Here is a 16,734-nt window from a genome sequence, read left to right as displayed (position 1 = left end):
CGTCTGAACCAGTTGGTGAATGCTGGGTCCGATGATCTGCTCTTTGCCAAATTGCAGACGGGCTGTACAGTTGAACTCTGAGTCTCCCTGCCTATGCTGTGGTTGCTTAAACTCACTCATCACATCCATCTCTGGAACATTAGCACATAGCAGTCTACAAATCACATTTTTTTCTATCACTCAACCCTTACAGAAAAAAGCCAGATGCTTTTCAGTAAAGTGTTTTGACTGTTCAATATGTAATGTTCTTTGCAAGTGTGTTTACCAGCTTCTTACCTCATGTTTGGATAAACCAGTTAATTGAGAATTCCAGATTTGTTTTAAGTGATAGCAATTATTCATACTGCTTCTGGAATGAAAGTATATATTGTGTACGTTCACATAATAAATAAATGAAAATAAAATACATTAAAGAGCATGATTGTCTGGGCTATGTTAATATAATAAGTAGTATACCCCAAGACCAAAACAGCGGTGCAGTGGATAGCATGGCTGCCCAAGCCCTGGGGCTCTGGGTGCATTCCAGACCTGGGGTGCTATCTCTGTGGAGTTTGTATGTTCTCCCTGTTTTCATGTCTCTGGGTGCTCCAGTTTCCTCCCTCAGTTGAAAGACATACTGGTCGTTTAATTGGCTTCTGGGAAAATTGGTGTGTGTGTGTGCTCCCTGTGATTGACTGGCATCCCACCCAGGATGTATCCTCCCTTGCCCCTGTTGATTGCTAGGACAGGCTCTGGCTCCCCTGTGACAATGAATTGGATGAAACAGTTAGAAAATGGATGGATGGTATATCCTACTTCTGCTTCAAGTGGAAAAGCATATGCATTTTCTTGTGAAGGAAATCACTTTCCAAGTTAAAAAATAGACTGCAGCTCATAATTTAAATGCATGCTAGGCTAATTCCATCTGATAGTAACCCATTGCAAGATGTGGCTGCATCTCATGGATGCAGTCCAGTATGTGAAACTTCAGACAAGAAATGACATACTAACTCAATCTAAGACTTGTAAGACTTGATTGCATTTTCTACATTCATGAAAGTAGACAGTGATCTGTTACACAAAGTATGCTGCTTTTACCAATAGAAAAGAAATCAAATGCTGTAACTCAGTTTATAAACAAAATATTGCTATAAAACTGGATATAGCTCACTGGAAATTTAATAGCTGCATGCAAGACACAAATTGAACCTTTCAGTTTGCATTTTCCAACAATGTATGGAGCAAAACAATATGAAAAACAAAGGTCCAAGTGTTAATTTTAAAGTCAATGCTTCAGAGTCAGCAATGACATGAGTATTGTTTCTGTTACAGAAATGTAGTAAACGTTCTCATCGTGGGAAAATAAATATTATGCAGTATACTTTGAAAGAAAATATTACATATTTAATAAAAAATGTAAGAAAACATTCTCATTTTCTAGATAATAAAATAAAGCACGTCAATAGTTAATTTTAAAGATTAGAAACATTGTGCAAGTGAATTGACGAATGTCTGCTTAATATTATGGTGAATACATGTGTAAATAAACAGTAAATACAGTAATGTAAATGACACAACGTCAGTTAATCTGAAGGATGTTCTGTAACAATACATCACAAACTAATTACCCGTTAATCCAGAAGAGTGTGCATTTGATGTTTTTGGATATATAGAGTAAAAAATTAAGTTAATCTGGAGATGGGACCTATTAGCACATAAATTAGAAATGGAATGTCACAATGTTTTCCCAGCGTCTGTAGCAGCAGCCTAATCGTTCAATACCTCCTTCTGTAACCTGCCAGTAAAGTATGAACTAATAGGCCCATCAAAGACTCAAGGCCTCTGATTCTCATTAGTCCAAACTAGCCAAATAAATTTCTTTGGTCAGTGGTCCTAAATTAGTGCAGCACCTGGGGTTTCTCTTGGCACAGGGCAGTGCAGGGGATGGCTTTGACAGAAAGAGGGCTTACCCAGTTGCCTCAGAGCTTGAACAAACCCAGGTCAGCAGGGGGCAGAGCTCTTGGATGTTCCTCGCCTCCAGCTAAAACTGTGCCCGGCTCCATGTCTGACAAAGACCGGCTCCCTTGCAACAGCACAGGGATTTTCCAAGCGGTTCCAGATGTGAAGCAGTATTGATATATACAGTGTGCCACCAGCCGCAAACAAGATTCTCTTTTTTCAGATTGCAGGAGACATTTTTCTGGGATTTGAGAAATCTTTTTGTATTATTGACCCAAGATGGCTTGGAAATACAAAACAACACGGTTTTTGTTTTTTTCCCCTTCAGTTCACTTCACTTTTTCAGGAACAAGAAGAGATTAATTTCACGCTGAAAAGGTATATTTGAATATTTAATTTTAGTTCACACAAGGTAAACATGAAGTACACTAAAAAAAGAAGTATTGCACATCCAGATGAAGGTATCTTTTACTTTTTCTATTAATGGCTATGCCTGCAACTCTGAGGTATTGGAAGTTTGTGGCCTTTTATATATACAGTATGTAGACATACAGTTTGTGCATATTTTGGAAGGTCAGTGCCTCTGCAGCTTTTCCTAGGATGCAGCAGAAAATTAATGGAATTTAGTAGAAATCACAGCTTTCAGCAGAGTGTCCGTTTTAGGCACAAAGCTCCTCCTGCTGAGAGCACCACCGCAAGTAGAGAAAAGGAATGTCAACAAGTACCATCAATCAAAGGAGAGATGGAGTGGATCTGGATTTGATTCCAGCAGTGAGAACAATACCTTAATGACAAAACACATGCTTGCAGACTCACAGGGCATGCTTTTACATCCTTGTAACATATTTTCTGAAAAAGTTGTTTTTTTCAAATTCGTCACACTTCACTTTGAAGTTTTAGAATCGACACGTCTACACTTCCAGTAACATGTCAATACGCTGAGTTCACACATGAATCCTTAAGGTTTTAAGTCTGGTTTTTGTGATATCAAGGTGTAGCCTGGAGCTCACATATTACTGTTGCCCTGTACTGAATCATTCATTGGCAAAATCATAGGAAGTAAAGAAGCTTTGCTAACTCTGTGTGAGAAATATCTCACAATTACCAAGAAAAATAGTCCTATTCAAAAGAAACTGGTTTCATCATTAAAGAACTGCTACGAACCGTCTTTCAGGACCCTATGCAGATGACACAATCAAGAAGGGAGTGAACACACACAGGGGGGAAACGAGGAACTGGGCTGGTAGAGGTACGGGGGGGGGGGGCGTGACAAAGGTGCTCCGGGGGGCGTGGTCCAGGCGAACAGTCCGAAAGGGAGTCCAAAGGGAAGTCCGGTACATGCGAAGGTCCAGAGTCGGGTGATAAATCCAAGACGAACAAAACAAAGTTAAAAGCCGGAGTGAAATCTGGCGAAGGGTCAGTGGAAAGAAAGGGGGAACGGAACCAGGCGCTCCAGGTCCTGGGCTTGGCTGGTTCAGGATAACTAGGAGGCGAATGCCACCTGAGCCGCGGACGTAGGGCAACTCGGTGATAGGTGAGCCTCTGGGCGTCCGTGTTCCAACACAGAACCCGGAACAGAGTGAGCATCTGGCTTTTAAAGGTGGGCTGGAACAAGGAGCAGGTGCACAAAATCAACTTAAAAGTGAACAAGCCTGAGCGCCCTTAAGGGTGAGGGACTACAATCGTGACGAGAACAAGAAGCGCAATCCTTATTTCAGCCAAATGTTTGAAGAAAGCATTGCATCAGAGATGTTCCCACATCTTCTTTTCACACAAAAGCATATTGTCCATCAGACTGAGCATGTATTGTTGGATTAAGGGGTGAAGCGAATTTCAAGATCATTTGGTGTTTATTTTGTGTTGGACTTTATGTTGCAGTAACAGGGCAGTGGTTGTTGCAACAGGAGCTTGCACATGCAGCTGCAGTGCTTGACTCACACGTGCAAACGTGCACTTGACCCACAAGCAGACATTGCTCTGATTTCTCCAATGAGTCCTATCAACCAATTCATCCTATATGGCTCATGAGGCATCTCAACCAAGCAACCTTTCTTGCCAGTTACCACTGTCCTGTTACTGGTGCATTCTATTGCAGATTTTAACAGAGGTAGTTTCCTTTTTTCGTTTTACAAATGAACCAAGACAAATATAAAAACAGAGAGAGAGGGAGGATTAATGCAAAGATGATGTTGGTGGTGCAGGAGGGATGCTCAAGAGGACGCATGGCGGCGCAATGCCGCCATGTATTTGACGTCCAGGCATATTTCTGTTTAATAACACATACTTCAGTTGTTTGGTCAATTTATAATAACATTGTAATGAGCTGACAAATAAAGAGATTGCTTGATCAGTACTTCGGCTTTTACTCTCCTAGCCTAGAGTCTCCTGACACATGTCTCCTAGGACATGACTGCACTGGGCAAGTTCAGCCAGAATCCCCAAAACATAGACACAGATTTCTAATGATAGTCTAAAAGCAAGTTGGTTTGGCTGTGTTTTTGCCAGAACTTAGCCAAACGTGTGTAATAAACAAAAACGTGTATGATGCAGACTTGCGCTAGTCTGAGCTAGTGTCCTGAGAAGCATGTATGTTGTGGATGAAAAGACATGCGTTAGACAAAATGTATTTTGAGCTGAATCCAAAAGAAAATGAAAAGATGAATGAAAAGAAAAGGAATATCAGCTATATATGTGTCAGGAAGCTTTGGGAGGGGGAGGAGTTGAAGGCTAAAGCTGACTAGTTGGACACTAGCCAAAAGGAAGGGTAAATTGTCATGATCTTCATCCCTCTTCTAGAGGGCACTCCGACCCTTTTGTATTTTAATTTCGTTATTACATGCACCTGCCCCCTGTTTGCTGTTTACTATTTAAGTGTGAAGTTTCCGAAGCTCTCAGCTCAGCATCTGGAAAATGGACACCCGGAAGCCCGCCTACCAGCAGGTCCAGGAGTGACCCGGCGGCACAGGCTTCATCACAGCGTCCTGACCATCTGATTCTGGGGCTCAGAGTGCCTGGCCTCGTTACCCTTTTAACCTCTGTGTTCCTGTTCGAGTTCCCCCTTCCCGGGGATTTTAATCGTCCTTGTCTTTGATGGACCTCCCAGTTTTGGATCATAGACTGCGCCCAGGTTTCCCTTTTTGGACTGTTTTGGGCTCGTTCGCCTGCACCACGCCCCAGAGCACCAGATCACAGCCGTCACTCCCCCTGACTGTCACCCTGTCCTGTTCCTGCCGTGTTTCCCCTGATGTCCTACTCCAGTCACTCACAGATTATACCATCTGCATAGGGTCCTAAACAACACATTCGGTTGGTTGTACTGTGCAGACATCTGCAGCAGTTTCTTGCTTTCTGGGAAGCTTGCTAGCATCAGGAGATTTGGAAGAAAAATGTGGGCAGTGTGGTTGGTACAGAGGCGCTTAGTTTAAGTGGAGCTCTGAGTCAGGAGATGCATCCGTCTGTGGCAAAGTGTTACACAGGTTTCTCAAGAGGATGCACGGCAGTGCACTGTTCAACCAGGAAGCTGAGATTAACCAGTGAGCTTTTACAGTATGTGTGGGGAAGCTGAAGTGTAACATCAGAATTTAACCTCCACCTGAACTTATGTTCAATAATTTTATATTTCTTTCCACTATTTTATTTCTTAGATTTTTTTGAATTGTTTTGTCTTCATGTAAATGACTTTGAACAATACAAACTAAGATCAATGATTAAAAATTAATTTCATTATGTTAGCTGGCACAGTAGTGTGATAGTTAGCTCTGCTTCACTCACAGCTCTTGGTCCTGAGTTCAAGTTTGGATTGGAGTACGTTCTGCATGTTCTCTTGTGTTCAGGTGGGACACTCCACTCAAAGTGCTTTACAGATAATGGGGACTCCCCTCCCCTCCACCACTACCAATGTGCAGCACCCACCTGGATTATGCGAAGGCAGCCAAAGTGCACCAGTATGATTACCACACATCAGCAGTCATTGTGGAGGAGAATAGAGTAATAGAGTAAGCCAATTCATAGATGAGAATTATTAGGAGGCCATGATTGGTAAAGGCCAATAGGAAATTTGGACAGGATACCAGGGCAACACCTCCACTCTTTTTGAGAAATGATTATTTTAATGACCCTACTGGCCCCACTAACACCTATTTCAGCTGCAACCGTTTTTTCCCAGGAGGTCTCCAATGCAGGTACTGGCCAGGCTCACACTTGCTTAGCTTCAGTGGGTTACCAGTTGTGAGTTGCTGGGTAACATCCATTAGACTTGCTGACTAGATAAATTGGTGACTCTAAATTACATGTTTGTGTGTGCCCTGTCCTCTGATTAATCTTTCCTTGCCCCCTGTGCTTCAGGATCAGCTGTGGGTTGCCAAGAACCTTGCCAGGAATAAATGACTACAGTATCTGATAATGGATGAATGGACAAATATATGGACTTCATATCTAAGACTTACTTTGTGTTCATAACCAGAAGGACCACAAAACAAACAAGATCATGAAATAAAGGCATTTCGTGTTAAAGTTAAATCTCTTTTACGATGCTATTCCAAATCTGTTTACATCACTTTAATAATATCTGGTTTACAGCAGCTAAACTTCCTCTCCACATGCAAGTGTCTGTAATTCAAGATTCTGTGGTGATTCACCAATGGAAAGTTGGGACCTGTGCTTAATGGTTAAACCTGCTCTATGAGAGAAACTTTAATCAAATGAAGTTCAATGCTTTTAAAACAATTTTAATCTGATCATTTTAGACATAAAATATCAAAAACATGTGGTATCGGTCTGATTTAGTGGTTAGGAGCCTGGAATTTCCATATACATTAATACCACACATACACACTGTGGTTCTGATTGTTAAAATTTCATGCAGATTTATTTTCATAGTAAGAGTCTGATTTTAAAAGTTTAATTTTTTCTATTGCAAGCTAATTTCAGCTGCTAAAATATAGAAGCTGATAAAATAAAGTTCAATTCTTCCCATAAATTGCACATAAACATCTTTGTATTAGTAAACTCAGACAATTTTTTCTGCAATATCAAAGAAAGGAGAACTGTTTTTGGAAAATACAAAATAACAGAGAGGTAAATTAGTCCAACATTACTCACTAGTGCTTGAAAACAAATCCAGGGGCTTTTGTTATTTTATTTGGCCAAAAATGTCAGAATCTGAAGACAATTATATTTAGAAATGTTACATAAATAACAGCATTCCCTTGTCCTAAAGCATGCCTTTTATTTCTATGCAATGGAAGTTTGGTGCCATGGAATTGCTTTTCAGTTTTAAACAGACACCCTCTACAGAATAATGAAACAACCTGAGGATTGTTCGTATATTTTAAAATTCAGACATTTGTACTTATGTAATTTACTGTTACTAATACCAGTAATCTGAGCTGTATAAATCATCTTTTATTTTATGCAATTACAGTAACTGTGTAATGCACATCTTAAGAATATGTTAAGAAAAGTAAAAAGAAAAAGAAACAGGCTGAAATTCAAAGTAAGGAATCATTAAATGGGTGAACTAGTCCTACCTTTGGTGCTATAATGAGTAAAGGAAACATGATCTCATTCTCCATGTGCCACAGACATACAAAGAGAGGATACATTTAGAAGAAGTTGTTCTTACACTGAAAAGCATGTGTGTTTAAATATAGTGCACAGAGAAAGACAAAAACACGTACACAGAGCTCAATTCTAAATTGTGTCAATATCAGATACTTTGAATGGAACATTCTTTCTCCCCTCCGTACCCACCTGAATAACCCTATGTTTTCCAAGTTGCTTTTTCTCACCAAATGGAGTTCGGTCCCCTCAGTTCCTTTAAAGTGAAAATGCATGTAAGAATGCTGTGGTTGGAAGCAACCAATTTTGATGTTCCTATTGACTGCCGTACTTTCATTTTCTTGCTCAATTACCCAGAGGTTTTGAATTAAAAAAAAATCATAACCTATACACAATGTAGAGAAAACGAGTGTGAACCCTCTAGGTTTGTCCATATTATTATATATATTTTTTAAAATGTAAACATAATTAGATTGTAATGAAATTCTAAAAGATACATATAACCTGATTAAATGTATAACATGAGATATATTTGGATTATTAACAAAATGATCCAACAGTAAATATCCTCTTGTGAGTCAGTAACTGGTGCTACTTGAGCAGGAATGACTGCAACTAGAGGTTTTCTGTAACTGATCATCAGTCTCTTGCAGTGACTTTTATTTATTTTTACCCATTGTACCTTACAATATTCTTTCAAGTCAGTGACATAGCTTTCTTTACTTGAGCAGCTCTCTATTATCCAGACTTTGCCAATTCAAAAAGTGAAATTTCTTCTTCAACCATTCTATTGGAGATCTGTGTGTATGTTTTTGATCAAGTGATTGTTTTCTTATTCAGCTTGTTATTCAGATTGTCAGAGCTTTGAATGGATGACAAAGGTCTACATTAAGAATAGATCCTACTCTATAGATAGAATAGATAGTAGATAATACTATCTATCAAGAGCTAGAAATATCGTGATATTATCTTTGCTTTCTTTTGTGACACAAAGAACTATTTTCTCACAGTAACAATACTAATGACACACATCAGAATTGTAAATTGATGTAGTAGTAGTACCATATACTGTATGTACTGTAGAATAGAGCTCATGCTCCTCAGTCCTCCATGAAAATAAAAAAAATATTAAACTACAGTAAAAGAGAATACTGTTATTATGTACTATAAATCATACAAATCCCAATTTTCTTACCACTTTGAATCATGTTAGTAATTACAATTACAATTCTGTTGAATTACATTTGTTTTTCATTAATGAGAAACAAACTGTTCCCAAAACTGTCTCCAAACTGCTTAATAACTAGAGCCTTTCTCACAGGTCATAAAAAAATGTGTTCTGATTTGTATTAAAAGTGTCAGCATTTGACCTAAAATATGTGTAAAAGCTACTATGAGCTGAGCAGCATTCCCTCTTTACCACTTTTTAATGATCTCAGCTAGCTGTGTTTTGTATGGTGACGTCTAGATAGCGGACACAGGAGACCTGCAAAATGTTTACAACTCCTGTGTGTAAACCTAGTGTATGAGCATGTCTGAATTTGTCATCTAGTTTAAAGAGGGGTTGCCATGGCATCAGTTCAAGTCCCCGTGTCCAGGTTTGGATCTTTGCTCCACAGCAACCCCTGCAGGTGAAAACGATGCTATTGAAACTACTGAGATGTCTGTTTTCCCGTGAAACTTTAAAAATAAAATAATATTTCTGCATTGGTGAAAACTTGCAATTCAGTATCACACCTCGCTCTTTTCTTCTCACTATGTTAGGTTAATTAAACTAAGCTATTCACTTTTGGATTGCTGATGGCAATACTTTTTAGCAAATTAATTTTATCCAAGGCCAGCTGCAGCTGAAGAAAACAGAGTTATTGGAGTTTCACTTTTGTGGTCCATAACATTCTTAAGTAATATAAACATTCTATTTGTGTTCTATACTATATTTAAAAAACCTGGCGATGATCAAGAAGAATGGATTTTGTTCAACACAACCTGCAAGATTTTCTTTTCATATAATTAATTGTAACTTCAAAATATTGATATTCCTCATAAAAATAATGGAACAAAATGAAACACCTACAATTTCTAACAGGATGATTAACTGTTTCTCTAGACCATTTGGCAGCATTCTGGCCCATGGTTACAGCAAGCTGTTAATGTAAGAGCTCCTGCAGAGTAAAGAACAGGTAAAATGCTAACATTCAAAGTTTCCACAGTGGAGTGGATTTCAAAAGCAAAAAAAGCTCCACAATAAACTACAAGGAAACATTTTTAAATGTACCTTATCATTACTGCAATTTATATACCGTCTGTTTCATGGAACTACACTATGTGAAAGATTGACTTAATAATTACACTGAAATATTTTTGTAGTTAGGGCTTGCTGTCACATATTAAATAATAAGTTCTGAGGTAAATTCGGCCTCAGATGAAATCATAGTAATTTATACTAACACAACACAAGCAAAAGTACTGTATATGGTATCAATCAGCCTACCCAGCAAGCAAACTGGCGCAAGTCTGGATACACCCTGGACCAGACATCAGTTCATCACAGGACACACACAGAAACAAACATGCACACAGTCACACCAGGGCCAATAATCCCAGATGTCAATTAACCTACCAGTATGTCTTTGGACGTTGGAAGAAAACCAGAGCACTGTGAAGAAACATGGGGAAAACACAAGCTCCATGCAGATAGCTCCCCAGATCTGGAATTAAACACAGATCCAAGGCAGGAATACTACCACCATGTACCTTGCCACCCTTTTACAACCAAATAAGATAACTTTACTTCTATTTATTTCAGTTGTGGTGCCATAAGTAACACGATGTAAGGAATACATTCTAAACAAACTTAAATATTAACCACTGAGGGTGGCATAGTGGCACTGTGGTTATCGTTGCTGCCTCACAGCGCTGGGGACTGAGTTTTGCCCTAAATGTGACTGTATGTGTGGCTGTAAGTCTGTCCTCAATGGATGGACTGTTATCCTGTCCAGGCTGTACCCTGCTTTACCTTGTTGCTTGCCCGAATTGGGTCTGGTTTCCCTGAAACCCTGTACATGGTGAAGCAGTTATAAAATGGCCAGATGGAATAAGCACTCAACAGCTTTATTACAGTAGGAACAAAATTTGACTATGCTCATTTTATTCATTTTCAGAGGCCATTGCACTAGGTTGTACTAAATTAGTTGTTAGTACTAAGTACTAAGTACTAAGTACTAAGTTAGTGGTTGTACTAAATGGAGTGTTTAGTGAAAACTTGGCTTAACTTGCTTGGCTGAGGGCTACCCTCCTGGCCACTGGACAAGGAGGCTGGGAGGCTGTAGAGTGAGGAGTGACAAAGGGGCAGGTGGAGGTGGGACGTGGATGGGAGGGAGAGAAGTGGATCAGGTACAGTATTTATACTGCTATACAGTATAGAGTTTTAGGAGAGGAAATTATGTCAGGAGTGATAGCTGACAGCTGAACTTGGTTGTTGTCATCCCTTCCAAACTTTTGTTACAAACTCCATAAAATAAAATACATATAATGAGAGACACAAACTCCACCAATCATTTAAGAATTGTGTTAAATTAGAATCAGTGTTTTCACTTCTTGCATGCCTGATCTGATGCAAATAAATAGTTTTGATGGCAAAACACATAAGAGAAACAGTATAGAAAGCAAAAATCCCATCTTTAGTTCTTTTCGCATCTGATAGAAAACATTCTGAGAAAAAGTTTTAAGCATGAGAAGCTATTACAGAAATGGAGTAGTCTTCTCTGTACAGTGGAGTAATTCGTATAGAAAGCCTATCCAAAAAGCCTGGTTTTCATCCAGACAATAAGAGAAGCCACAATTGCTCCTCTTTAAAGGAACACATTACTGCTGTCAAAATTAATGAAGTAGAAAATGTGCACATAAAATGTGTTGCTTTGCTTCAACAATCACCACATTTAGTTGCTTCTGTCCAGGTGGCAGAAGGTCACTATTCTAACCAGGAGCATCTCATTCACCTTCTGCTTCATGACTGCATGTGCATGCTCTTCCAAGGAGTCTCAACCTTTGTGTTCAGATTTTGTGGGCCAGACAACAACTGAGGTGACAAGGAGACTAATGAACTAATAATAATAATTCCTTGCCTTTCTATTGTGCTTGCCTAAAAGATCCCAAAGGGATTTATACATAGGAGGGGAACCACTTCATCCATCACTCCTGCAGTGCTGTAGAAATTATCCCTCAGATTAGACATTGCTTCACTGTTTAAACTGAGTGAACTTTAGGTGTGCTAGAAGCTCAGCATGGAATGTATTGTATAGCCCCATATATAGCGCCAATACACTAGGGTGAACACCCCTACTCTTTTAAAAGGCCTATGATGGCCAAGTAGTCACAATCTTTGTTTAACTGGCACTTCCTATAGTACAGTATATCTTTTCAATACACTGGGAGGTAGGTTTCTAAATTGTTGTCCAGAGGGAAGGGTGCCACTTACTGGTCCTGTAACACCACTTACAGCAGCAGCATGGTTCTCCTTGTTGTTTATTCCCAATACTATTTCTGTTTAGTGCTTACTGAGAGGCAGTTTGGTTTTGAAAAACTAATGCAAGATAATCAACTATTATACATTTTTTATTCTTACATGAAATACTGCTTTTTACACTTTTCAGTTAAGAAAACTGCAAAAAAGTAAAATTGAGAAAACTGCTATCACTGTACTTGACAGTTTTCACTTGAGTTTTCAGAAGCCATTTGTCTCCGTTTCTCCATTTGCTCAGGCCTCTAGCTTGCTGCAATCACACAAGAACATCCCTTAGCAATCTGATTAGAGGCTTTTTACTGTAGGTCCATGTTTCAGCAATGACAAGATTGTGTGACAACTGTACTGAGACAATTTCATTATTATTTTCACACTAACAGTATACATTTTTCATAGAATAAAATCATGAAATGAATGTTGAAGTATTCAATTGCTGTAAACATTCTTCATACTGTATGTACTGTAACTGTTGATATGTTGGTTATACTTGTAATTACCTATTAATAAAAATAATAATGTACCTGTTAATATAACTGTTAAAATCAAATTATACATTGAGCGTTAGTGCACACATATAAAGTTTTTTACAAAATTAAAATGGATTTGCATGGTTACAGTATGTTTTCCCTTGACAGTTAAACATGGAATTTGAGCTATAATATATTTCAAACCATGCTGCTTGGACGCTGTTTGACACCAATTGGAAATACTAAAAACTCTTTTTATTTGGTGCCAGCCTGTGCAGACCAGCCCAAACATAAAACTGTTGAACTTTTATTCATTTTGGTCTCTAATTAGCATACTTATAATTTCACCTAGAGTGGAAATCATTAAACTTAACCAAACAAAAATCCTTCAAGCCAAGTAAGCCAAGAGAACAACATTCCACTGCAGATGCATTAAAGTTTTGTATAATGAACATTAGTGGCAAATTAAAAACATAATCAGAACTGAACAGTGCTCTGCATGAAATCAGACTAGTTAAAAAATAAAACAGCTGGTCTCTCGCCTCTCAGCTTGACCTTTCTCTACTTCAGTAGAGATCCCCTTTTCTGCTTTAATTCTTTTTAATGCATATTTATGAAAAGTTCATTAAAAACTTGGTTACTTTATTCAGCAGGACACTAAGAAAGATTCTTGATGATAAGGTTTCTGGCAAACCATAGTAAGCCCATTATTTTTCGTAAATTTTCCATGCATTCCCTGAATGCATTTGTCTGTGGGATATACAGTATTATTGTCATTTCATGCTATTAACTGGATCTTGGAGCAGAGATGATTTAATTAAATCATTTCAGATGTGTAAAGCTCAGATTGCCTCATTGATTATGCAACTCAAACATTATTATCATTAAAGCCATATTTGAATGAACCGTTCATGACAAGAAAAGGGCTGTTTAAAATTAGCTTGTATATGTATCTATGAATATGTATCTATGAATTATGGGAATTATGGGAATGGATATTAATATGTTCTTGCTGACTTAATACCGAGGGAGACAGAACCATCTAAACAGACTTCTAGTTTCTGCCTTTTGCACATATTAAGTCAAAGTTAGCAGCTATGGACATCTTTTTTTCACCAAGTCTTTTACAAACATATACACAACACACACATTAGGTATTTGTAATGTGGCAAGAATGCTTATGTCTCATATAACCACACGGCACCCTTCCAGTAATGTTGTAAAACTTTTGAAAGAATATTTAGTGTGACATAACCAAACCACAACCTTTTAGCAACATTTGCAAATGTTACTGCAATGTTTTCTGTTAGATGGGCATGTTCTTATTGGAATCCATGCCTGATGATTAGCCAGGAACATAATGTGCGATTCATGCCTGATGATTAGCCAGGGAAATAATGTGCAACTGTGTATATGGACATGAAGTTACTTTCCAATAACAAAAGTCTCTCTGCTGAAGATAAAGCTAGCTGTGGCCTTCTGGGAAACCTCCCATCTTGGTTGATGGAGAGGATGGCACCTGATCTGTTTTCAACACCTACACATAAGTAGTCTGGCAAGACTACTAATTTTTTGACAAGAGAAGCTGTCGATCTAACTTCAGAAAGTTTGTCCCCGCCAGAGAAATGCAGACTCTTTTCTCTGTACTGTCAGGAGAAGATTCACAGCTAGCTGAGCCTGATCTGTCACTATGGAGAACTCTAGAGCTCTCATTCCCTCTCCATCCAGGCTAGAGCCTATACATAGACAGAAACCCTTTTCCTTTCAAATAGTCTTATAAGCCTTCTAATTAGCATAGATGGTTTATTTCTCACAGAGCCTATCCCCAACAGTTTTAGTTTTAATGCACGTCCATGTAGTTTCTCTGTAGTTTGAGTTTCACTTTTGATTCTGAAGAAGTCCACTGTATTGACTTTGTGTCATGGAGGATTTTAAATATGTGGATTACGTCTACTCAAGATCTTCTCTGTATGAGACTTAAAAGATACAGGTCTTGTATCCTATCAGTTTCGGGCATTCATTTAAGTCTCTGAATGTATCTGGTTGCTGTATTCTGTGTCCAGATTAACAATATTTCTATAGCATGCAGACTAAATTTGAACTAAATATTTTAAATGACTTACTACGGCATTATAGAATTTCAATTTCATGACCACATCTAATTTAAATTGTATACCTTTGACTATATATCCTAACATTTTTTGCCTTTTTATTACTATCCTACATTATCTAAACATGTAAATGATGTGTCAACAAAACCAGCTAAGTAGTTTTTTAGCTCAATGTTTTCCATTTTATGTTGTCTAGATTTAAGGTCATTTGTCAGATTTTTGCCCATTGTTGAATTTTTCTAAATGTTTTTGAATTTCAGTTGCTGTTTCTACTAGCTTTGCTCTGTTAGCAAGATACTTTACCTGGATTGCTCCAGTTTGCCAAACTATATGAATGATGATGAGTGTTTTGTGCGTAGATTCTGCAATGGACTGGGGTACTATAAAATGGGAGATGTTATGTGCTTGCAGTTTGCTTAACACCATGGAAACTTGGATAAACTCTATCCCTGTGACCTGTTGTGGCCTAATTACCTATTCTACCTATAGTTCTCTAATCCACGTTTTTGGTACTTTTTGCAAAACTGACTAGTTTAGAAACTTTACCACAATCTAGATCATTGATATAAATTAGGAAATGCAATGGTCCCAGTGTAGATCCCTTTGGTATCCCACAAATTACATCAATATCAATCATCCCTATCTGTCTGCACTGTTTCCCGTCCATTAACCAATTCTCAAGCCAAATATATGTCTTTGTCTGAATGCCTACCCCATGTAATTTGACAAATAATGGTTTATATGGAGAACTTCATAAATCGCCATGTGAAAATCTAAATCCATTGCTGTTGTTGCTTGTTCAAAGAACTCAAACAAATTGATCAGACAAGAGAAGGGACCTGATCTTGAAGTCACAGGGCATGGTCAATCGACCGAAGGAAGATCCACTCATGAATGATCTGTAGGGTGGGTATATACCTAATGGTATCTCTGGTTGTACTATTAAACAGTAACATGAGTAATTTTTCACTGGTTAACTCACTGACTAAATCTCTCCATCTAAACTGGCTGTCTGACTGTTACAACTACATGACTACAAGCAGTCCAAGTCTGGACAAACTTTTCTTCAAGAAGCCAAGCCGTTATATGAGACTGATAGAACCTATGGTATACAAGGTACACTGTAACATGCTATAGTCAATGCATATTTCAACCCTTATCAACTCTGATCTTTGTAATGACTAAGTGAAAGATCAGTCATTCGTATTCACAGATATATTGTGTTTGTTGCTTGTTCTGCGTGTTTTGGTAATATCAATAAATTGCATGTTGTATATTTAGAATCCATGTGTGAGTCTTAAATTATTGTTTGATTGGTTCCTAAAAGTCGTCAAGTACTCTCGTAATTTACCCTTACAATTTTTGAATGTTACAGCAAATTCTCTCTCTCTTTCCTAGCGTTAATCCCGCATCAGCAGGGTCCGCTTGTCGGCACACCCGTCTCCATTTGGTGGTTTGAACCAAATCTTTGAGCTGACGTTGCCATTAACTGCGACTGAGAAATATTCCAACCGGCGCGTCGCTCCGCCTGCCATCGGAGTGGAATGTTACAGCAAATTAAAACCCCCAATCTCCTACAATATCAAAGTTCCATGAAGATGGTGCATCTGTATGTGACTGAGTTGTTGTTATCCCTCCCAAATGCCAGTTAGTAACTTCCATTTAGTACAGACCTTTGCCCTTCTGCTTTCTGAAGCATGGGGTTAATTTCTTCCTTAGTTAATACAAACCTGTGTGAAATTATTGACTTATTCAGTGCATCAGCTATTTCCCTTTCATTGTCTAGAAGGTTTTCATGATTGTCTCACATACATTTTATTTAATTCTCTATACTTCTTTTTGCAGTTATTTTTATTATTTATATGAGCCTCCATTGTCATATTTCTTTTCATCTTTGTCTTGACCTATTGTATCTTTTTTATCTGTGTTTCTTTTCATTATACTCCTTTTAAGTTATGGTTGTTGTCATTTTTATTTTTATACAGCATTTTTCTTAATAGATTTTTTTAAACATTTTAAATCCTATTTTTTAGCTTTTGATCTGCTGACTCTTATGATAATTATACATTTGTTCTTTGTTTCAAGTAGAATTCTTTTAACTTGTTGTCACCCATTCTCCACTGATTCTAAATAAGAC

At 38.1% G+C, this 16,734-nt stretch overlaps 1 long non-coding RNA gene across 1 annotated transcript in view; it reads left to right on the top strand.

Annotated features, from left to right (window-relative positions):
- LOC138238209 (uncharacterized) overlaps nt 1-16,520 on the top strand; it is a 44,210-nt gene extending 27,690 nt beyond the window's left edge. The window contains exon 3 of the long non-coding RNA XR_011189326.1: nt 15,996-16,520. This is a non-coding gene — a long non-coding RNA (uncharacterized lncRNA). The remainder of the gene's footprint in view (nt 1-15,995) is intronic.
- Nucleotides 16,521-16,734: the final 214 nt, after the last annotated feature.

This window comes from Lepisosteus oculatus, chromosome 1 (genome assembly GCF_040954835.1).
Source record: "Lepisosteus oculatus isolate fLepOcu1 chromosome 1, fLepOcu1.hap2, whole genome shotgun sequence".
NCBI classification, from domain to species: Eukaryota; Metazoa; Chordata; class Actinopteri; order Semionotiformes; family Lepisosteidae; genus Lepisosteus; species Lepisosteus oculatus.
The sequence above is the reverse complement of the archived record's forward strand: the minus strand, read 5'-3'. Positions and strand labels throughout refer to the sequence as shown.